This window comes from Dipodomys merriami, unplaced genomic scaffold (assembly GCF_024711535.1).
Source record: "Dipodomys merriami isolate MVZ:Mamm:240054 unplaced genomic scaffold, mDipMer1.0.p SCAF_116, whole genome shotgun sequence".
Lineage (NCBI taxonomy): Eukaryota > Metazoa > Chordata > Mammalia > Rodentia > Heteromyidae > Dipodomys > Dipodomys merriami.
The window spans coordinates 146,795-170,379 of NW_027202449.1; the positions used below are offsets into that span (position 1 = coordinate 146,795).

The window sequence follows — 23,585 nt, forward strand, 5'->3', positions numbered from 1 at the left end:
ACGGCAGGTTTGCATCACCATGCCCAGCCTTTCAGTGGTGTTGAGGTCTCCGAACCTTTTTCCGAGGCTGATCTCACCCTGGGATCTTCCGACCCCTCCACTGCTGGGCAGCGGCCGGGCCGAGCCACCTGCCCTGCTCAACGGGCCTTCCCTTGTATTTAGTCTTCAGCTTTTAAAACCCATTCTGGGAACAGCCCTTCGTCAGACGCTGTCACACACGGTCCCGGTCCGTGGCGTCTCCCCTGAGGCGGCAGTCCAGCGCTTCTTTTACACCGCAGGCTTTCGGTGCTTTTAAAAGGTGTGTTTACAGGTGAGGCACGGGGGGGGGGGGGGGCCACGGGGACGCTTCCTTCTGAACGGCCTCAGCCCGCCCTCATTTGCTCCCAAACTGGTGCGTGATGGGTTGGTTTGCGGGTCCCGGGCTCGAGCTCGGGGCCTGGGCGCGGTCCCTGGGATTCGGTGCTCACGGCTGGCGCTCCGGCGTCTTGCGGGTGACCGGAGGAGAGCCTCGTGCGCTTTTCCTGGGCCTCCACGCTCAGACCTCGGCCTCCGGACCGCCCGTCCGCCCGTGCCAGCACCTTTGGATCCACGTTCTTCCGGGCGCGGCGATCTCTGCAGCCGCCGCCGCCGCGCAGGTCCCGGGGCCGGGGGCCAAAGTGCGGCTGCGTCCTCCGGAGGCCGGGGAGCGGGGCAGCGGCCCCGCCGGGCGTCCGCCCGCGCCGTCGGGCCCGGGCCGGGCGGCGCTCCGGAGGGCCGCTCGGCGCGGCGGGGTCGGCGGGGCCGAGCGCGCGGAGCGAAGCGCGGGGCGCCGCGGGGGCCGAGCGCGCGGCGGGGGGCGCGCGACCCCTGCCGGCCGGGCGGGCGCGCGGGGCCGCGGCGGCCGCGGAGAGGCGCCCGCCGCCGGGGCCGCGAGGCCGGGACGCGGGCGGCGCCGAGGCGGCTGCGCTCCCCGCCCGCCCGGGCCGCCACCGCGCGGGAGGCGGCGCCGCCGGGGGCCTCCGCGCCCACAGCGCCGCCCGCGCCCGCGCCTCGGTGCGCCCGCCGCGGCCGCCCGCGCCCCTCGCCTCCCGCCCCTCGCCTCCGCCCCGCCGCGGCCGGCGCCCCGGGGCGGAGCGCGCGGTGGGCGCGGGGCGGGAGGCAGGTGGCGCAGCCGCGGCGGCGGCGGCGGGGCGCGGGAGGCGGGGCCGGGGCGCGCGGCGGGGCGGGGGCCGCGGGGCCCCGTGAGGCGCGCGGCCAGCGCGGCGGCGCAGCCACGGGCGCGCGGCGGACCCGGCGCGGCCGCGGAGGCCGAGACCGCCCGGGCGGCGAGCGCGCTTTGTTCCCGCGCGGGCGGCCGAGCGCCCCGGCGTGGCCCAGGCGGCCGCCCCGCCGCGCGCCCGAGCGCCGGAGCGGGGAGCCGGGCCGCGCCGGAGCCGCCGCCGGACCCCGGATCCTCGGACCCCCCCGGACCTCCGGACCGTAAGTGCCGCTCGGAGCGCGCGCCCGCGCCCCACTTTGCAAAGTTGGCGCTCGGACCCGGGGCCGCCCGAGGTGGGCGGAGGCGACCCGCGCCGGGGTGGGCGGACTTGAGGCGGGCGCCGTGCGGCGCGGGGCCCCGGGTCCCCCGCGCCCGGCTTCCGGACAAAGGCCGGCGCCCGGCCGGGGTGGAGAGGGCGCCCGCGCCCCGGCGGGTCCTCGGAGCGGCCGTCCCGGCGGGGCGCCCGGCGGCCGGGCATCTCGGGGCCCCGGGCCGCCCCTCCCGCCTGGGCTTCGATCCCCCCCCCCCGCCTCTGGGAACCGTCCGTCGGCGGCCGAGCCGGGCTGTGCAGCAGCCCGGAGGGAGGTGCGGGCGAGCGCAGGGACAGATGGCTGGAAACTCGGCCCGGTCGGGCTGACGAAGGCGGGGCGGAAGGCGGACGGGCTGGTGACGCGGCTCCGAGCCGCCGGGCGCGCACGGGGCCTGGACTTGGTGTGCGCCGGGCGCGGGGGGCGCCGGGGGGCGCGGGGGGCGCCGGGGGGCGCGGGGGGCGCGGGGGGCGCCGGGGGCGCGGGGGGCGCGGGGGGCGCGGGGGGCCGGGGCCCGCCCGCCCGGCTGCCCGGGGCCCAGAGAGAAAACACAGCGCCTTCGAAACCCGACCGGTCCTGGCCCCCGTTTATGGAGTTGATGGAGTGACGGGAAGCCCCGTCCTGCCACCCCGTGTCCTCTCCGGGCTCGCAGACAGGAGGTTCCCGGGGCCGGGGCGCTGCCCCCCGGGGGCGGCCGGCACCCGGGCCGTCTGCCTGCGGGAGGAGGGGGCGGGAAGCCGGGGGGGGGGGCGCCGGCGGCACCGGGAGGGAGGCGGGGCGCGCACCGAGGCGCCGCCACCCCGCGGGAAACTTGTCGGCTGCGGCTGGAGGCGCTCCTGCCGGCCGGTGGCTCTGCTCCGGGCGCCACCTGCGGAGCCCGGCCGGGCGGCCACGCTGGTGCTTTCAGAGGGAAACGCAGAGAAAGAAGAAAGGCTGCGAGCAGGAGGAACAGATGTGGCGCTCGCTGCTCCCCGAGAGCCAGACAGACCCGGGAGGGAGGGCGTCGCATTAAGACCAATTTGCGGGCAGAATCTGCCTCTCACAGGAGGGCTGCGATCTGTGCCGTCACGTGACTGCTACCTGGCACCGCAGCTGTTATTCCCACACGGGAAGCAGGGCCGCGTCCCGGACCCCTGGGGCCGCTGTGGGCCTCGGGTCCTGAGCCCTTCCTCTGTCCCTGGCTGTCCGCATACATGAGTTACCACCTCCGGGAAAGTCTCTGATTTGGCTCCACATAGTTCCATTTCTGCATGACTGGAAGAAATTAATTTTCCTTCCTACAAAAGGATCCGGAGCCGCTGGCAGGTCAGGTCACTGCTCTGCGTGAACCAAGTGGGCTGCCACAGCCAGGACCCGCTCCGCCGGGAGGGTAAAGCCGGTGACGCATTTCCCGCCACCTTCTGGAATTGTCTTTGGGGCTTCCAACTGGTCCCCCCCACCCGCTGCACCCTAAGCAGGATGAGTTGGGGGGTGGGGTTCTGATTCATCCTCAGACTCCTACGCTCCAGGGTGGCAGGATGATGGTTGAATTCAATTGATCTGAATTTCCTCCCCAGACGGGGTGAGAACCACCCTCAGTGTGTGTGGATGCGCGCGCACGCGCGCACACACACACACACACACACGTGCTCAGCGCATGGAGAGGGGAGTGCTGTAGGCACAGAGTTGTGAGGGCTGGGGAGGGACGGGCGTTTCCGCTCAGCTGGCCTAGCCCTTTGCTTCTCCTGCTATTGTGGCTGTGCTCTGAGCCTGCCTGTTCCACTCGCTCAGAACCCTCTTGAACAGGGGCTGCCACGGTCATCTGCATGCTCCCTGTCCTGACCAGTCCCCAGGGTCATCTGCAAAGGAGCTGGAGGGTTCCCTGTGTCCGACACTCAGAGAACCACAGGGGTGAGTGTCCAGTAGATGCACCCTCCCACTGACGGTGCCTGGTGTGGTCTTTGTGGCGGGGTGGCCCGGGGCCGCACGCTGGACCGCAGGGCAGGGCCCCGGAGATGCCTGGCCACTGGGCACCCCGCCGGGACCGCCGCTCGGCGGACCTGAGTGCAGCTGAAGTTCTGCAGGGGACCAAGGTTAGTGCTGCCCACGTGGACGTCCTCCCTCAGCTGTCACCAGCCCTGAGCCCACCTGGTCAGGGGCAGTCGGCAGGCCCCACTCTTTTCCTGTCTGCTCCGGCAGGCTCCAGGCCGCCGTCCCGGCCGTCCCCTGCCCCCATGCTGGGGAGGGGATTGTTAAGACCCTTCAGGAAGGTGGGGGCCGTGGCTTGGCCCTGTAATCTTAGTTGTGTAGAAGGCTGAGCCTGGAAGGCTCAGGTGCAAGGCCGGTCTGGGAAGGACAGCTGACAGGATCCCTTCTCAGCCATGGCTAGGCACAGTGTGCACAGCTGCTTCAGGTCCGGGGGATCCGTTTCATGCCAGCCAGGCAGAAAATCCTGGAGGACCCCCATTTCCATGGGAGAAGATGAATATGTGGCGCATGCCTGTCATTTCATCTACACTGGAAAACAGAAAATAGGAAGATTGGCCGGGCTGCAGGTGGCTCACGCCTGTAATCTTAGCTACTCAGGAAACTGAGATCTGAAGATCATGGTTCAAAGCCAGCCCAGGCAGGAAAGTCTGTGAGACTCTTATCTCCAATTAACCACCAAAAAACTGGAAGTGGTGCCGTGGCTCAAAGTGGAAGAGCACTTGCCTTGAGCAAAATTGCTCAGGGACAATGCCCAGGCCCTGAGTTACAACCCATGACTGACAAGAAAGAAAAGAAGATGGAAGTTGTGTTGCACACCCAGGCAGGCAGTGAGACCCTATCTCAGAAGTAAGTGGTGCAAAAGGTGCTGGTGATATGGCTCAGTGGTAGAGAGCATCTGCTTAGCAATCATAAGGCCCTGAGTTCAAACCTCAGTAACACACACGTGTTTAAGCCACTGGCATCCTGAAACAACCTTGTCTTGGCTATTTGAGCAGACAGTGTCCATTCTTGGTAGAGTCTGAGTCCAGTCTGTGGGTGGTGTCATCTAGACCCTGTGGCTGCCATTTTGCTCAGTGAAGCGGGCCTAGGAGTGTTTGCCATCCATCCTTCCATCCCTGAGCCAATATTGATTGAACACCTACTCAATGCTACGCAGGGGGTCAAATAATAACAGTCCAGGGGGGTCATACTCACGCAGGGTCCCTGGGCCTAGACAGGCCCCGAGCCTGTATGCCTGTCTCAGTCTTGTGGTAGCTGCAGCACTGCCCTGCTGCCACTTCCCACACTCGGGTCCATGGCTTGAAGTGTTTACAGCAGCTCTGTATGCACCAGAGGCCAGACAGCCCCAGAATTTCCCATAGAGGCACGGCTGAGCAAATCCCAAACATGCCCACACTGGGCACACCCGGTGTCCATCTGAGGAAAGGACTGACAGAGCATCAGAGTGTCCATCTGAGGAAAGGACTGTGACAGAGCATCAGAGTGTCCATCTGAGGAGAGGATGGTGACAGAGCATCAGAGTGTCCATCTGAGGAGAGGACTGACAGAGCATCAGAGTGTCCATCTGAGGAGAGGACTGACAGAGCATCAGAGTGTCCATCTGAGGAGAGGACTGTGACAGAGCATCAGAGTGTCCATCTGAGGAGAGGACTGTGACAGAGCATCAGAGTGTCCATCTGAGGAGAGGACTGTGACAGGACATCAGAGTGTCCATCTGAGGAGAGGATGGTGACAGGACATCAGAGTGTCCATCTGAGGAGAGGACTGACAGAGCATCAGAGTGTCCATCTGAGGAGAGGACTGTGACAGAGCATCAGAGTGTCCATCTGAGGAGAGGATGGTGACAGAGCATCAGAGTGTCCATCTGAGGAGAGGACTGACAGAGCATCAGAGTGTCCATCTGAGGAGAGGACTGACAGAGCATCAGAGTGTCCATCTGAGGAGAGGACTGTGACAGAGCATCAGAGTGTCCATCTGAGGAGAGGACTGACAGAGCATCAGAGTGTCCATCTGAGGAGAGGACTGTGACAGAGCATCAGAGTGTCCATCTGAGGAGAGGACTGTGACAGGACATCAGAGTGTCCATCTGAGGAGAGGACTGTGACAGAGCATCAGAGTGTCCATCTGAGGAGAGGATGGTGACAGGACATCAGAGTGTCCATCTGAGGAGAGGACTGTGACAGAGCATCAGAGTGTCCATCTGAGGAGAGGATGGTGACAGGACATCAGAGTGTCCATCTGAGGAGAGGATGGTGACAGGACATCAGAGTGTCCATCTGAGGAGAGGATGGTGACAGAGCATCAGAGTGTCCATCTGAGGAGAGGATGGTGACAGGACATCAGAGTGTCCATCTGAGGAGAGGATGGTGACAGAGCATCAGAGTGTCCATCTGAGGAGAGGACTGTGACAGAGCATCAGAGTGTCCATCTGAGGAGAGGATGGTGACAGGACATCAGAGTGTCCATCTGAGGAGAGGACTGACAGAGCATCAGAGTGTCCATCTGAGGAGAGGACTGACAGAGCATCAGAGTGTCCATCTGAGGAGAGGATGGTGACAGGACATCAGTGTCCATCTGAGGAGAGGATGGTGACAGGACATCAGAGTGTCCATCTGAGGAGAGGATGGTGACAGAGCATCAGAGTGTCCATCTGAGGAGAGGATGGTGACAGGACATCAGAGTGTCCATCTGAGGAGAGGACTGACAGAGCATCAGAGTGTCCATCTGAGGAGAGGATGGTGACAGGACATCAGAGTGTCCATCTGAGGAGAGGATGGTGACAGCATCAGAGTGTCCATCTGAGGAGAGGATGGTGACAGGACATCAGAGTGTCCATCTGAGGAGAGGATGGTGACAGGACATCAGAGTGTCCATCTGAGGAGAGGATGGTGACAGGACATCAGAGTGTCCATCTGAGGAGAGGACTGACAGAGCATCAGAGTGTCCATCTGAGGAGAGGATGGTGACAGGGAACATCAGAGGATCCATCTGAGGAGAGGATGGTGACAGAGCATCAGAGTGTCCATCTGAGGAGAGGATGGTGACAGGACATCAGAGTGTCCATCTGAGGAGAGGACTGACAGAGCATCAGAGTGTCCATCTGAGGAGAGGATGGTGACAGGACATCAGAGTGTCCATCTGAGGAGAGGATGGTGACAGAGCATCAGAGTGTCCATCTGAGGAGAGGATGGTGACAGGACATCAGAGTGTCCATCTGAGGAGAGGATGGTGACAGGACATCAGAGTGTCCATCTGAGGAGAGGATGGTGACAGGACATCAGAGTGTCCATCTGAGGAGAGGATGGTGACAGGGAACATCAGAGTGTCCATCTGAGGAGAGGATGGTGACAGGACATCAGAGTGTCCATCTGAGGAGAGGACTGTGACAGGACATCAGAGTGTCCATCTGAGGAGAGGACTGTGACAGAGCATCAGAGTGTCCATCTGAGGAGAGGATGGTGACAGGACATCAGAGTGTCCATCTGAGGAGAGGACTGTGACAGGACATCAGAGTGTCCATCTGAGGAGAGGACTGTGACAGAGCATCAGAGTGTCCATCTGAGGAGAGGATGGTGACAGAGCATCAGAGGATCCAGAAGGGCCAGGGTCCTTCCCACAGGAGTATTTGTGAGCTGCTATGCTGGACGGACCCCACAACTGCTGGGCTGAGCGAGGAAACCTCACTGCTTCTGGGGCTCCCCAGGCATGGACCCCTACTCAGGGTCCACGTGGCTGGGGGCAAAGGGCAGGGCTGCGTTCCGAGGGCCGGCCCCTCACCCAGAGCGCAGATGCCCTGCTGGTAGGGCCTGGGTCTGTCGGGGAGCCCTGCTGTGGAGGCGGTGCAGGGCCTCCTGGGAGAGCGGGCAGAGCCCCGGAGCGTGGGTGGACCCTGGGATCCTGGTTGCCTGTTCTGACGGGCAGCCGACCTGGCTGGTGAGCCCCAGCTGCAGGCTGGACAGGGGCCTGCCTGGGTCAGCTTGGGCTGTGCACACAGCGCAGTTCTCAAGGCAGTAAGACAGAGGTTTGGCCTTCCGAGTCCGGTAATTGCAGGCCCTCATGGCAGGCCTGGCGTCACAGAGAAGGGAGCCAGAGATGACCCCGGATGTGTCAGGAAGCGGGCTCTGCGGGCCAAGGGGCAGGGGCCCGGCCCGGGCTCTCCCGCAGGCCCCGGCCTCCCTCCTCGCCTCAGCCCCACCCCCCAACTGGCTCCTGGCCCCACACGTCTGGGTTTGTCCTTAGGAGGACCTGGGGTGCACAGAGCCACTCAGACAGCCCCCAGGCCGCAGCCAGGACGTGGCAGGTATTTACTCAGGCAAGGAATGGCCTGAGGAGAGGCCCAGATGGGAGATAGGCCCAGACGCTCCTGGGGTAGGTCAGGGGCACCCCCACACCCGCTTCCCCAATGGCACTGGGTGACAGGTGGTACTCAGGAGGCCTCACCCCGGTCTGACTCTGGAGCATGCGGAGAGTTCGGGTGAAGCCAGCTGGCAGAGGAAGTTGCTCTGTCCGGGAGGGTCCCCTCTCCCAGTTGTGGAGTAGGGTGTCAGAGGCTAGCCCCTGCCCGGCTCCGGAGCCCCTCCCCGTCTCTCTGAGGAGAGTCGGGAAGCGCAGGGCTGGCACTCTGGCCTCCGAGCCCCTTCCTCACTCCTGGTTCACGGGCAAAATGCAGGCTCAAGGGCATCTCAAGGGCACCCACCTCTTCAGGTTGTGGTGAGGTGCGTCGACACCAGTGTGGGCGTGGCTGTCACCTGCCCCCTCGGTGACACCTGGTGGCATGGCAGGTCTGTCAGGTGGGTGGACCCACACTCTCCTTTCTTCTTCCCATTGACCCCGCCAGAAGCTTGATGTCTGTGCTCAGGGGTGTGGCTTCGTTCCCCAGTGCAGCCCAGCCCCGTCACCCCGTGGCCTGTCTCCTGCCAGGAATGGCCAGCGAGCTGGGAGTTCCACCTAGGGCAGAGCACACGGTGAGCCTGAGTGCCCTATCCCAGGGGGCTCTGAGGCGGGGGCCCGGGCCATTGGCCGAGGCAGAATCCTCCAGGGAGGTACCGCTGGCTTCCGAGCCACAGCAGGGCCCCAGCGGCCGGCCCAGGCCCCAGCCGCTGCCTCTTCCCCTGAGCAGGGAAAGCATGGAGTCTGAGCGTGGCTCTGCGAGAGGGGACGGGGCACTTGGGGCTGGACTCTTTGCAGGCTGGTGTTTGGAGTGGCACAGGCAGGCCCTGGCAGAGCTGCTCTGGTTCTGCTGGACAGCAGGCAGAGAAGAGAGGTCTGTGCCTGCACGGAGCAGACATGCACTGGTATTTCTGTGTCTACCAACCAGGTGCTGGGCCTCAGGCAAACCGGCATGGCACCAGCTCTGCCGCACTTACCTGGAGTGCAGAGCGGGTGCTGGCCGTGGGCCTTCCCTTTCCTGAGACCCCTGTGTCTTGTCCCCTGCCCGCTCTCTGAGCTGAGTGTCTTCATCCTAGGAGGTGGGGTAGGCCAGCGGGGTTGGGAGTCTGGTGCTGGGCTCAAGGCAGGGGCTCGGGGGCCTCCAGGGCCTCCACGCCTGTGGGCATTCTAGTGTTCTCCGTGGGCCCTGGCTGCTCTCGGGCTCTCTCTGCTCTGAGCAGTGGGTCCTCCCATTAGCCGTTTGCCTCACTGAGCCCCGGGTGGGGGTGGAGCCGGCGTGACTACCCACGTCCCACACTGCGTGCCGTCCACACTGAGGGAATGGGAGGCCAGCAAAATTAACTTTACAATGTATTTTATTTAAGCCAGTATTTATGCAAAAGTGACCATTTTCAGCCAGGGGCCAGTGGCTCACCCCTATACGTGTAACTACTCAGGAAGCCGATATCTGAGGATCGCGGTTTGAAGCCAACCCAGTCAGGAAAGTTCCTAAGGCTATCTCTAAATGACCACCAAAAAGACAGAAGTGATGCTGTGGCTCAAGTGGTAGCGCTCCAGCCTTGAGCAAAGAGGCTTGGAAACAGTGTGCAGGCCAGGAGGGCCGTGGGCTCCATCCTGAGCCCCGAGACCGGCCGGGTCCCTCCGCCACACTGAGGAGGGCCTGTGCCCTGAGATCTTTGTGGGCAGGCGGGGGTCATGTGTCCAGACCCAGCACCCGGAGCAGGGATGAATGGTATTCCACTGTGTGGATGGACAGATGACCTTTTTTTTTGGTTGGTCATGGGTCTTGAACTCTGGGCCTGGGTGCTGTCCCTGCGCTCTTCAGTTCAAGGCGAGCGCTCTACCACTTGAGCCACAGCGCCACTTCTGACCGGCGGCCTTTTGTGGGTTGGTAGTCTGCTGGGTCTAGACGCTGGATGTCTCCACCTCTGACCTCTGTGAGTCGTGCTGGGAGAGGATGCCGTGTGGATTTGGGTGGGTGTGTCTTCATTGCTCTGGGGCAGGTTCCTAGAAGGGGACTTTCTGGGTCTCATGATCACTGGTTTGGTCCCAGGCTCGGACTGCCCCGTGACCCCTTCCACAGGTGGTGAGTGTGGCCCCAGCACCCCGCGGGCTGAGCGCCAGCTGCCAGGGCCCAGGGAGGTTGTTTGGACAGCAGCCCTGTCAGCCTGCAAGCTGTCGCTGTATTTGATTCCACAGGCGTCACAGATCTCCCAGCCCCGCTTGCTGGCCCTCCTGGCTTGAGCTGGATTTGGTACTCAGCCTCCCTGCCCCCGCCCCCGCCCCTGCCCTCACCAGGTCTGTTTTACCTGGGCAGCCAGAAGGGTCACTTCAAGGCTGGTCTCTTTCCTCCCAGAGGGGGCTGAGCTGTGGCTCCTGGGGCCGTGGGGCCCCTCACACCACCCGGTGTTCTCTGCGCTGCCCCCCCTGCTCTCTGCTCGCTTGGGGCCTTTGCGATGCTGCTTCTGCCACCCGGAACGCTCTCTCATACTGTGTGCATGGCCCTACCGTTCTCTCCTGCAGATCTTGCCCAAACACCATGTCCTGACCCCTGCTCGCCCGCCCGCCCGCCCGCCCTACGCTCCACAGCCCTGCTCCCCTGCACTGGGTGGTCTCCTGCGGTGTTAGTGCCATCTCCCCTCCTGCTGTCTCTGTAAAGGCCGGCCCGCCCGCTTGTCCGCAGGGGCTGCATCTGGCTGCAGGTCGGGTGGTCTTCGCTGTGGACTTTGGGATGTCCTGTTGCTGCCGGGGGAGGGGGGGAGGTCGCAGCCTGGAATCTGCCACCTGCCGACCTCCACACAATCCGTCGGTCCCCACGTCTGCTTCCCGCCTAGTGTGACCCCGCGTGTCTCCCAAAGGGACGTCCTCGGAGGCAGCGTGGGCCTGCCCTGGGCCATGTCTCCAACCTAGAATCGCTCCCTTCCAGAAACCACCCTAGAAAAGAAACTCCTTCGCCCTGTCCCTCCCCAGCTCCTGCGGCCTGCCCCGGGAGTATGGTCTCAGCCTCAGCTCCGCGGGGAGAAGACACTGGGGCCTCTGCCCTCCCCACCCTGAGAATCCGGCAGCTGGCGCAGCGGCCGCTCTGGACTCTGGGATACAGCACGGCCCGGTTCCTCCATGTGGGGGTTCCCCTGTATGTGGGGGTTCCCCCGGGGGTTCCCGGATGGCACAGAACTTGCTGGAACCCTGGCGGGAGGCTCTTTCCTCCAGAGCCACAGCAGCTCTGTATCCTGGCCTCCGTTTCTCCAGCTCTGAGCAGGAGGCTCTTCCGTAGTCCCCACTTTCCCTCCAGGAAGGAGGGGCCCTTCCCAGAGGCGGGAGGGCCTCCTCCCGCTGTTGTGACTGTGCAAGCCTCACCGCACCCTCCTGGGGCTCGGGACCGTTTGGCGGAATGAGTCAGATCGCCCGGAGGGCCCCCCTGGCGCAGGCTGCGCTGCGTCTCCCCAGAGCAGCTGCCGCCCCAGCTGCAGCAGCACCGGCGCCCGGCCCATCTGCCCGTCTGGCTCCTTCCCAGGACCGGGCCGGGGACGGGAGAGGGCTGCAGGTGGGCAGGAAACGCGCGCTCCGCCTGCCCCAGTGCTACTGCACCTCGCCAGGACCGTGGGACGGGCCGCGTGGCATCCCAGGCTGAGAGGCGCCTGGGCTGGGGCAGCTGCGGGCCTGGCACGGCCGCCATGTCCTCGGCCCTCCTTTCTTCCGGGATCGTGCCCCTCACCCGCACGTATAGCGTCTGTGGCCTGGAGGAGGCAGGATTCGGCCGGGACCGGCACTCACCTTGGCTGTCTCATCCAGCCTGGCTGCAGGTGGCTCCTGTGCATCTGTGGGGCTGGGCTGTCCCCGAGTGTGCCCCGGCACGCCACCTGAGCCTCCTCCAGCCTTGAGGAGCCATGGCTGCCCCAGTGCCCTCTGAGGGCCGGCCCCAGCATCAGGCCGAGCACGGAACCCGTCACCTGGCCTGTCACTCTGCTCCAGGCCCGCCCCTGCCCCTGCCCCCTAGGGGACCCTGTCCTAAGGTCATCCTGACCTCTGGCCCCAACCTCACCTTGACCCACCTTCCTTGGCTCTAGACCCAGCTCCTCGGTTTGGGCAGCACTTTGTCGAAACCATCCTGGCTGAGGTGCTGGGGAGGAGGTGGTGCTGCTCAGGTCCTTGCTGCCCACCGGAGCCATGGGGCCAGGGTCTGCACAGGGCTTCCAACAACCACGGCTGTCACCACCAGCACGGCATACCAGCGTGTCCGTCACGCGGGGGGGGGGGGGGGGGGGGGAGCTCCGAGAGGTGGATCTTCACCCAAGGTTGCCAGCACTTAGGTGCAGTGCTGTGACTGTGCGGAAGACAGGACCTCAGGTGTGGCCCACCTAGCTCTGTGCCCACCAGAGGGTCTGCCAGGTCCTCTCACCGTAACAATGTATGATTCAAATCCTGGCCCTGACTCTGGGCCTGGGATCACTGTGCATGTATGTGTTTAGTACTCAGTACCGGTGTCTGCTCTGCGCATAGGTGCTTAGTGCTCAGTATGGTGTCTGTCCTGCACATAGGTGCTTAGTGCTCAGTATGGTGTCTGTCCTACACATAGGTGCTTAGTGCTCAGTATGGTGTCTGTCCTGCACGTAGGTGCTTAGTGCTCAGTACCGGTGTCTGCCCTGTGTGTAGGTGCTTAGTACCCAGTACTGGTGTCTAGAGCGCCATAGGCCCTGTCGGGCCACGCCATCCCACTGTCCCTGGAAGCAACCACGGCAGGATGGTGGGGGAGGAGCCAGGCCTCGGTCTGTGAGGGGTGAGTGAGGCACGCTTGGCCCCCGGGCCACTGTCCCAGCCGCACGGGGAGGCACAGACCTGGGCTGCAGGGGCCTGGCCCAGACCCCCACCCGGGGGAGCTGCCGGGTGGGGAAATCCCAGCTGGCGGGCCGCCACCACCTCCCTGCCACCCCATCCAGCAGACGGGGGAGGGGCAGGGCGCTGGGAGCCCCGCTCCACACCATCCTGGCGCTGCCTGCGTGTAATTAACAGAGTAATTAAAAACAGGATGAGTTAATTGGTATTCATTTATGTGGCAGATGTTTTTAATTGAGGCAGGAAACAATTTACCTGTTTACATAAACAATGGCAAAGGCAGCCTTGTAAAACACATTTAAAAAAAAAAATAGATTTTCCTCCCCTTGCCTAAAGAGAAGAATGGAAAGGGCTTGGTCTCCCTGCCTCTTCCAGAAAAGGCAACATGGCGGAGAGCAGCCCCCCCCCCCGGAAGCATCTGTCTGCAGGGTTCCCTTCCAGGCGAGGCCGCTTCCTTCCATTCAGAGAAAGGGTGTGCATGTTCCCAGCCCGGCCTGGAGGACGCCTCCTCACGTGCCTGCCTTTCCCGGGGATGAAGGCGGCCAGGCCAGGGGCCCGGCCAGGAGCGGCCGGTGGGAAGGGTGCTCCCAGCCTGGCCCAGCCCAGCCCAGCCCAGCCCAGCCCAGCAGGTGGCTCCCCCCCAGCATTTGTCTCATGCTGTCTCAGGACAGGTCAAAGCGAAGGGAAACCTACCACGCAGGCCTCCCACGTTTCCAGGACTCGGTCCCACACTGGTGCACAGCACAGGCCAGGAATGTTCGGCCGCGGGCCAGGTGGGCCCTCAGCACTGCAGGGCAGCCTCTGGGGGGGGCATCGGAGCTGGGGGTCCTCCGCAGAACGAGGGGAGGAGCCTGTGCAGAGTGCCCTGGAAAGCCCGCGCTCCGCAGGCTGGACTCCCAGCTAGCAGCTTCACAGTGCGGCCCTCCCCTCCTTCGCTGTTCCCACGGTAACCCTGGAGGGAGGGAGTCGAGCGCTGTCCGTGGGTCTGCTGGGACGCCCCCCACCCCACCCCATTGCACCCGACGGGCGAACGGCCTTGCCCAGCAGCTTGGCGTGCAGGCACTTGGGCAGGATTTTATCTACACAAACCGGGCCCACGCAGCTCCAGGGTTGGGCCGCTGTCCCTTGAACCTTTGGCTCTGGAGTGTTGAAGGAGTTGGCTCTGTCTGGCAGGGGCCACGGCCAGGGCCAGGCTGCTGGGCTCGCTCACTCAGGCTCCTCACCTGCAAAGCCGGTCAGTAAAGGTGCCAGGCAGGTGACGTGTTTGAAATGGTCTTCGCCCCACCACCAGGGACCTGAGGCTCTTGTAACATCTGCCTGGGAGAGCCTGGGCTTGTCCAGGTGGGACAGTTCCCTGAGGAGGAGGATAGAATGTTCCGGAACCCATCAAGGAAGACCCCAAGCTCAGGATGGGGAAGTGTGTGGTCCGAGTCCCTCTGTGGGTGAGGTGAGGCTCCCCCACTTCAGGCCTCCCCGGAGGGCTAAAGTCGGAGACCACACACAGCCATAGGGTTTGAAGGTCAGCAGGCCTCCATGCTGGGGACGAGCCTGTGGGCCTTGGATCACAAGTTCTGCATGGTAGCTGAGGGAACTCGGGGGGGACACAGAGGGGGGGAGGCGAGCATCGTCCCTTGGTACAGGTGGAGAATCTGCACCAGAAGAGAACGTGAGTCTCAGGCCCCCAGGATGGGGTGCACCTGTGTGCTCTCGGTGTGTCATGGATGTCCCGTGCGTGTCACGTGTGCTCTCGGTGTGGCGTGTGGTGCGTGTTTTGCTGACATTGCAGGAGTTCGCTCAAACATCCTCAGTGTTGACTGGGTCCCTGGCTCCAGGGGTGTGGCGTTATTTTAAATGTTGGCATCGTTCCTCCGGGGCCTCAAGGTGATGTGCAGCCATTTGCACTTTATAAACAGCTAAAAGCACTGAGCCTCGGTGGAGCCCCGGGTAGCACCTGGCTGCCCGTGGAGCCTCGGTGGAGCCCCGGGTAGTACCTGGCTGCCCGTGGAGCCTCGGTGGAGCCCTCGGTAGTACCTCGCTGCCCGTGGAGCCTCGGTGGAGCCCTGGGTAGTACCTGGCTGCCCGTGGAGCCTCGGTGGAGCCCCGGGTAGCACCTGGCTGCCCGTGGAGCCTCGGTGGAGCCCCGGGTAGCACCTGGCTGCCCGTGGAGCACAGTTGGCTGCCAGGCCTGTCTGGGCCTCCCCGCCCCAGCCTCGTCTTGGTTCTGTCTGGGGCTGTCCAGGCTGTGTCGTCCGTGCCAGGCTGGCCCTTTGCCCGGTGGGGCCAAGGCCTCTCTCGGGGCGGGGCAGTGGGGCGGGGATGCCTGGGGCTCCTTCCATCTGCTTTATTTTTTAAATTTTTCGATAATGAATCTGTTTACTGACCGTGGGGCCATTTGTTGTTACCGTCTAGACGTCTGCCTACTGCCCGAGCAGGGCCCTGAGCAGCGCGCGCTCACTCCCAGGCCGCGAGCTGAGCGTTGCCAGCGAGTGGCTCGCACTGTAAAACACTGGGAGGGGGGCTGGGAAGGTGGCTCAGTGGTAGAGCGCTCGACTGGCATGCTCAGAGCGCTGGGTTCGATTCCTCAGCACCACATAAGCAAAAAGAAAAAAGCCAGAAGTGGCGCTGTGGCTCAAGTGGTAGAGCACTAGCCTTGAGCTGAAGAGCTCAGGGACAGTGCCCAGGCCTTGAGTTTAGGCCCCATGACCGGACCCAAAAAAAAAAAAAAAAAAAGAAGAATTGTGAATGTGAAACCTTAGTCTATAATAAATTCTTTAAAAAAAAAAAAAAAAAAAACACTGGGAGGAAGTGGAGAGAGTGGCAGAGGAAGAGCAGGGGAAGGAGCCCCCTGTGGCCAGTGCACAGGCCGCACCCTTCCTGTGGCCAGTGCACAGATCACACCCTTCCCACTCTGGAGGAGACACGTAAGGACGGCACACCCAGTGTGCACACAAAGGACCCCCTGCACGCACATCTGTGCGCATGCACACACTCACAAGGCACGTAGTGCACGTAAACCTCACGTGTGCATACATGTGCACACACTAACAGTGCAAGCACACATCAAGGTGCATGTGTGAACACACACACATGCATGAACCAGGGTGAACTCCAGCAGGTACACATGTGGGCTCCTGTACCTGTGTGTGCATATATCCACTCGTGCACACATGTGGAACTCAAACGTGAACACATGCGGTCATGCACATGCACATCCGTGATATGCACACTCATGCAGACATGTGCACTCCTCTGTATGCACACGTGTGCACACCCCTACACTCATGCACACACTTGTAATACATTCACACATGAATGCACATGCCCAGTGCACACTATCAGAGTGCTAATAATGTCCTCATGCACACTCACACGCACACACTTGTACAGACGGTACATTTGCACACACATGTACATGTACATGCACACTCTCCTCCCTGCTGCCTGAGCCTCTGTTCCATCTGCTCACCATCCTCCCATCTCCCCACCCGTCCTCTCATTCATCCACCCAGGCAACCATTCATTCATCTACCCACCCATCTATCACCCACCCTTCCGCACCCTCACCCACCCACGCCCACTCTCCGCCTACCTGGGTTTCCCCGCCATTCACCGTCGCTGTCACTCATGCTCAGCAAGCTGTGCCGCTCTGCAGATGGTGGCTTCCTAGCGCCCTGGTGCGTGGGGGTGGGGGATGGAAGGGACCAGATGATACCCCTCGACGTCCCGAGTGCTGGGACTGGTGCCGAGCGGAGGTCCTTCCCACCGCCCCTCCCCGCCTGGCAGCCCGCTCAGGCAGCGGGCGGCCCAGATGGCGGCCGCCTCCCTCAGCTCTCGGGGAGTTGGCTGTGCAGCCCCAGCAGCTGGGCGAGGAATGTGCTTCCTTTGAGCGCCAGCCGCAGGGTGAGCAGACCCTGGACATCTGGATTCCATTTGCAGCCCTTTGCAGAGCGTGGAAGGCTTTCATTCCAGCCACTCTGAGCTTCCTGCGCCCTTGCGTTTTAACTCCGGCCAGCCCAGGGTCCTGGGAACACTGCGCTCTGGGTGCCTTCTCGGGCCTGGGGCCAGGGCATCTTTGGGGTAGCTCTGAGCTCTGCAGGCAGACCAAAGCCTGGATCTTGTTCAGCAGCGCGGGCAGGCAAGAACCAAAGCTGCCGGCCTCCTACCTGGGGGCACGTGGGGCTGCTGGCGCCCTCTCTGTTCATGGTCACCTCCTCGTGACGTTGTTCACTTTGTCCCTGCGTGACCTGAGCTTGGCCTCCCTCCTCCCTGTAGGCACATGGTGTTCTGTGACACGCTTTTGAGTGAAGGGACAACTGAGGTACAGCCTCACAGCCAGACAACTCACAAAGGATGCACACTTGGGACCCTAGGCCAGCTCAACAAACACGATCTACCAGTCCCCAGATCCCAGGCCCTCCCAGATCCCAGACCCTTCAGATCCCAGACCCCCCAGATCCCAGAACCCCCAGATCCCGGGCACCCCCAGATTCCAGACCCCCCCCAGATCCCAGACCCTCCCAGATCCCAGACCCTCCAGATCCCAGGTCCTTCAGATCCCAGACCGCCCAGATCCCAGGCACCCCCAGATTCCAGACCCCCCAGATTCAAGACCCCCCAGATCCCAGACCCTTCCAGATCCCAGATCCCGGGCACCCCCAGATTCCAGACCCTCCCAGATCCCAGACCCTCCCAGATCCCAGACCCCCCCAGATCCCAGACCCCCCAGATCCCAGACCCCCCAGATCCCGGACACCCCCAGATCCCAGGCACCCCCAGATCCCAGACCCTTCCAGATCCCAGACCCCCCAGATCCCGGGCACCCCCAGATTCCAGACCCCCCCAGATCCCAGACCCTCCCAGATCCTAGACCCTCCCAGATCCCAGACCCCCCAGATCCCGGGCACCCCCAGATCCCGGGCACCCCCAGATTCCAGACACCCCCAGATCCCAGACCCTCCCAGATCCCAGACCCCCCCAGATCCCAGACCCCCCAGATCCCAGACCCCCCCAGATCCCAGACCCCCCCAGATCCCGGACACCCCCAGATCCCAGGCACCCCCAGATCCCAGACCCCCCAGATCCCAGACACCCCCAGATCCCAGGCACCCCCAGATCCCAGGCACCCCCAGATCCCAGACCCCCAGATCCCGGGCACCCCCAGATTCCAGACCCCCCAGATCCCAGGCCCTCCCAGATCCCAGACCCCCCAGATCCCGGGCACCCCCAGATTCCAGACCCCCCAGATCCCAGACCCTTCCAGATCCCAGACCCCCCCAGATCCCAGACCCTCCCAGATCCCAGACCCCCCAGATCCCGGGCACACCCAGATCCCAGGCCCTCCCAGATCCCAGACCCCCCAGATCCCAGGCCCTCCAGATCCCAGACCCCCCAGATCCCAGGCACCCCCAGATCCCAGGCCCCCCAGATCCCAGGCACCCCCAGATCCCAGGACCTTCCAGGCCACCTGTCACATGAGAATGTGTATCACTGCCTACAATGGCTCGGCGGCGGTGGTGAGTCATGGCCTACAAATGGACTCTGGAGGTGTGCTCTCCAGAGCCCGGCTCTTCACTCAGCCAGGTTTGTGAGGAAGCTGCGTGTGTGCTTGCTTGTGGTTCCTTCCGCTGCTGTGAGACTCCACTGTGGACACACGCCACAGTGCACACCTTCTTTCAACCCTTCGGGCATCCAGGTAGTCTCTATGCTAAAGCGTCACGTGAACGTTCTCATTCTCTGATCTGGAGGCCCTGTTGGTCTCTATAGAGCACGTCACTGCCTTGGCTGAGTATTCAGGCTGGCACATACCCACCAGTGGGGCTTCCAGTGGGACTCTACCCTCAGGTCAGGTCCTCTCTGTCCTCCGCTTGTCCCTCTCATAAGCATTGCTGTGCTGAATCCTTTTGGGGAAATGCGTGTGTGCAGCATGATTCTCTTCTTCAACCATGCCCCCCGCCCCGGGTTCAGTGGATCTGAGGTGCCACGGGAGGAATAGGAGGCTGGACAGCTCAGCAGACGCTGGCCTTGGTGTCCAGGGCTGACGCTGCTGGGCAGGTGGGTCTGAGCCCCCACTGCCTCCCAAGTCCCTTCCCCAGACGCTCCAGAATCCTAACTCCCGATGTCTCTGCTCGGCCACTGTGTGTCACGGCCGCCTGGCGCTGGTCTGTGAGGCGGGGCCCTTCCCGCCCTGCTCACATCCCTTGTGGCGGGCACCAGGTGGATTCGGGCAAGGCTCCGCTGCTCCTGTGCAGGCAGCATGAGGTCCGGCCCGGCCGCTGGTGCCCCGTGTGTCTCGTGTTCCTGCAGGGCCTGAGAGCGCTGGCCAAGAGTCCACAGAGGGGTGACAGGGTGACAGCCCCTTGTATCGCGTCTCCTCCTCCTGTCGAGTGAAGCAGATTGTGGCCAGCCTGGGTCAGAGAGCAGGAAGTCTGCTCCCAACTCCAGCTCTCCGTGGCAGAGCCGTGGTGGTGTTAGCAGAGGACTCAGGTTTTGACCAGCAAATGAGATGCCATGACTCCATAGGAGGCAGCCAAACCCAGTGTGTGCTGAACGCTTGCCGCAGGACGGGCGGGGCACAGATCAGGATGGGGAGCCGCTGCCCCTTGCTGTACACAGAGGGGCTGTGGGCTGGGCCCCCCCTCAGCTGCCCCTTGCTGTACGCAGAGGGAGCTGTGGGCTGGGCCCCCCGGCTGCCCCTTGCTGTACACAGAGGGGCTGTGGGCTGGGCCCCCCGGCTGCCCCTTGCTGTACACAGAGGGGCTGTGGGCTGGGCCCCCCGGCTGCCCCTTGCTGTACACAGAGGGGCTGTGGGCTGGGCCCCCCCTCAGCTGCCCCTTGCTGTACACAGAGGGGCTGTGGGCTGGGCCCCCCCTCAGCTGCCCCTTGCTGTACACAGAGGAGCTGTGGGCTGGGCCCCCCGGCTGCCCCTTGCTGTACACAGAGGAGCTGTGGGCTGGGCCCCCCGGCTGCCCCTTGCTGTACACAGAGGAGCTGTGGGCTGGGCCCCCCTCAGCTGCCCCTTGCTGTACACAGAGGGGCTGTGGGCTGGGCCCCCCGGCTGCCCCTTGCTGTACACAGAGGGGCTGTGGGCTGGGCCCCCCGGCTGCCCCTTGCTGTACACAGAGGAGCTGTGGGCTGGGCCCCCTCAGCTGCCCCTTGCTGTACACAGAGGGGCTGTGGGCTGGGCCCCCCCTCAGCTGCCCCTTGCTGTACGCAGAGGAGCTGTGGGCTGGGCCCCCCGGCTGCCCCTTGCTGTACACAGAGGAGCTGTGGGCTGGGCCCCCCGGCTGCCCCTTGCTGTACACAGAGGAGCTGTGGGCTGGGCCCCTGGCAGCGTGGAGCTGGCTGGGGCGGCAGAGGACAGTCTTCTTGGAGCACCAAGGGTCGGGCCTCCGAGGAACGGCCACTGACAGGAGGACCGAGCAGGACGGTGACTTGGGTAGTGAGAGGTCCCTGAAGAAGGTGGTGTGTGTGGTGTGGATGGCAGTGACAGGTGGAGATGTCTGGGCATGGGTGTTCCTGCAGGGACGAAGGCCGGGGGAGTCAGGACGGTGCCGTGTGGGGACTGAACAGCAGCCCGCATAGCTGGTTTAGGAGGAAGCTTTCTTCTGCTGCTCATCCGCTGCACCCTCATACAAGCGGACGGTTGTCGCATCCTTCCCTCTCTGATGAGCCTGGGTCTGCTCTAGGGTGTCCTCAGCTGTGCCCTAGGATGCACTTCCTCTCCTCTAGAAGAGGAGGAGAGACCAGGTCTATGTGCGCGGACCCCTGTGCTGAGCCTCACGGCTGGCCCCTGCCCGTGCCGTGCCACACAGCCACACCCTGCCCGTGCCGTGCCACACAGCCACACCCTGCCTGTGCCGTGCCACACAGCCACACCCTGCCCGTGCCGTGCCACACAGCCAGCACCCTGCCCGTGCCGTGCACGGTGCCTTTGGGGCCCGGGAGGTGAAGCCCCTCTGGCCTCTCCCAGCAGGTGCTGAGTTGGCAAAGCCCTTTAGTGGTCCTCGACTCAACTCCTGCCCCCCAAGTGCCAGGATCATCCAGTGCCCCGTCAGCCACACAGTGGGAAGAGCACTGTTGCCATGGAAACCTAGTGGCTGTCCTCCTCCCCATGCAGGCCGGGGGCTCTGAAGTCCCTCCCCGGGTGGCCGGGCGGGGTAGGCAGCCAGTTATTGGGCACGGGAGTGGCCGCTCCTAGGCCAGGCCGAGGCTCTGAGTCCCCGTAGGTCGGCAGGAGCCCTGCCCCGCCAGTGCGGGGGAAATGCTAATCCCTTATTTTTGTATTCTTCCTTGTTCATCTCCGGGAGGACAGATGGAACCCAGATGTGGAAGGCACTGTGGGGCACCTGGGACTTGTTAGGGCTGCGCCCCTCCCCCATCCCTGCCTCCCAGGGCCCTGGGATCAAAGACACCTCCAGCCGGGGAGGGGCACAACCCCATCAGGAGCCACGGGAGCAAGCCTTGGGCTCCTCACATGGCCTAGGGTGGGACTTCAGGTGGGACCCCAGTCCTGAGCCCTCTGAGAAGTGACCCCTGGATGGAGGTCCCGGCCTGAATCCCTCTGACCGAGACCTCCCACACCGAATGAGGGGTTCCACAGATGTGGTGCCCCAAAGTCTGGGTTGGAGAAATGGCTTCCGACTCTGAACTGCCCCCACCCCAGGACGCCAAGTTATGGTGAGGCTGTGGGACCCAGGAGAGGGAGCCCCCAAGCCAAGCCTGGGACAGGCCCCACAGCTGAGCAGGGTGGCCCCCGCAGAGGAGCTGCTCAGCAAGGCTTGTAGATGAGCCCAGCGGCCCTATGGGCTGGCCTGCGGCAGACCCTCCGCCCAGCCCCACAACAGTGCCAGCACAGTGCGTCTCTGAGCTGCACACCAGCACCTGCCCTGCAGCGCCAGGGCCTCAACTTAGGGTTAGAAAGCCCATGCAAGACCCCGTGTCTGCCCTGCAGGGCCTGGAAGAGGGGGCCCCAGCAGTCGGAGCGCGGCCGATGTCGAGGGTGACGTCTGTGCCCAGCGGCAGTGTCTGGACAGTGCCCCCATCATGTTGTCCAGCAAGTCCTGCAGGCCTCCCTGAAGCCTGTGCAACTGCGCTGGTGCTGCTTTGCTTGACACCCTTTTCCACATATGCTCCTGTTCCGCATTGTGTTGTGCTTATATTGTGGAGGGGACATTTGCCTGCATTTGGCCTGCCACTTATGAGAGTGTCAGCGATTAAGCTTGAGATCTGTTTGGGTTTCAAGGTCTCTAGACAGATGGGTGGGTTTGTACATGATGATGGTGGATAGACAGGTGGATGTGTAGGATAGGTGTTGGGATGAATGAGTGGGTGGATGGGTGGGTGGGTGGGTGGGTGGATGAATAGATGGATGGATGGATGGGTGGGTGGGTGGGTGGGTGGATGGATGGATGGATGGTAGATGGATGGATGGATGGCTGGATAGACAGAGGTGTAGGAGAGGTGTTTGGGTGAGTAGATGGTTGAGGGGATGGATGGATGGACGGGTGGGTGGGTGGGTGGGTGGGTGAGTGGGTGGATAGGTGGATGGATGGACGGATGGGTGGGTGGGTGGGTGGATAGGTGGATGGATGGACGGGTGGGTGGGTGGGTGGGTGGATAGGTGGATGGATGGACGGGTGGGTGGGTGGGTGGGTGGGTGGATAGGTGGATGGATGGACGGGTGGGTGGGTGGGTGGGTGGGTGAGTGGATAGGTGGATGGATGGATGGGTGGATGGATGGATGAGTGGGTGGGTGGGTGGGTGGGTGGATAGGTGGATGGATAGACGGATGGGTGGGTGGGTGGGTGGGTGGGTGGGTGAGTGGGTGGGTGAGTGGATAGGTGGATGGATGGACAGGTGGGTGGGTGGATAGGTGGATGGATGGACGGATGGGTGGGTGGGTGGGTGGATAGGTGGGTGGATGGATGGACGGGTGGGTTGGTGGGTGGGTGGGTGGATGGACGGGTGGGTTGGTGGGTGGGTGGGTGGATAGGTGGATGGACGGGTGGGTGGATGGATGGACGGGTGGATAGGTAGATGAACGGGTGGGTGGGTGGGTGGGTGAGTGGATAGATGGATGGATGGACGGGTGGGTGGGTGGGTGGGTGGATAGGTGGATGGATTGACGGGTGGGTGGGTGGGTGGATAGGTGGATGGACGGGTAGGTGGGTAGGTGGGTGGGTGAGTGGGTGGGTGAGTGGATAGGTGGATGGATGGACGGGTGGATTGGTGGGTGGGTGGGTGGATAGGTGGATGGACGGGTGGGTGGGTGGGTGGATAGGTGGATGGACGGGTAGGTGGGCGGGTGGGTGGGTGAGTGGGTGGGTGAGTGGATAGGTGGATGGATGGACGGGTGGATTGGTGGGTGGGTGGGTGGATAGGTGGATGGACGGGTGGGTGGGTGAGTGAGTGGGTGGGTGAGTGGATAGGTGGATGGATGGACGGGTGGATTGGTGGGTGGGTGGGTGGATAGGTGGATGGACGGGTGGGTGGGTGAGTGAGTGGATGGGTGAGTGGATAGGTGGATGGATGGGTGGGTGGGTGAGTGGGTGGGTGAGTGGATAGATGGATGGATGGACGGGTGGATGGGTGAGTGGATAGGTGGATGGATGGACGGGTGGGTGGGTAGGTGGGTGAGTGGATAGGTGGATGGATGGATGGGTGGATGGATGGACGGGTGGGTGGGTGGGTGGGTGGGTGGATAGGTGGATGGACGGACGGGTGGGTGGGTAGGTGGAGGTGGTAAGTACGGGCAGGAACACTTGGTGGATAGTGCAGCCAGGCATCCCGTGGCACTGTCTCAGCTCCACTCCTCGTAGCTGTCGCCCACTGGGGAGAAGCGTGGCACCGGG

At 63.3% G+C, this 23,585-nt stretch overlaps 1 protein-coding gene and 1 long non-coding RNA gene across 5 annotated transcripts in view; one reads left to right on the top strand and one right to left on the bottom strand.

Moving 5' to 3' along the window:
- The window catches only part of LOC138822822 (protein CBFA2T3-like), a 68,064-nt gene that overhangs the window by 18,387 nt on the left and 26,092 nt on the right, over positions 1–23,585 (top strand). The window contains exon 1 of one of the 4 annotated variants that reach the window (XR_011370639.1): positions 1,393–1,458. The exons of the other annotated variants lie outside the window; for them this stretch is intronic. The gene's annotated coding sequence lies outside the window, so the exon portion shown is untranslated. Of the gene's footprint in view, positions 1–1,392; positions 1,459–23,585 lie in introns of those variants that run through there. 4 annotated transcript variants of the gene reach the window in all.
- On the bottom strand, positions 13,448–16,404 carry LOC138822834 (uncharacterized). The gene is made up of 3 exons (XR_011370640.1): positions 16,325–16,404; positions 13,959–14,089; positions 13,448–13,687 (listed from the first exon to the last, which is right to left on the bottom strand). It is a non-coding gene; the product is annotated as an uncharacterized lncRNA (long non-coding RNA).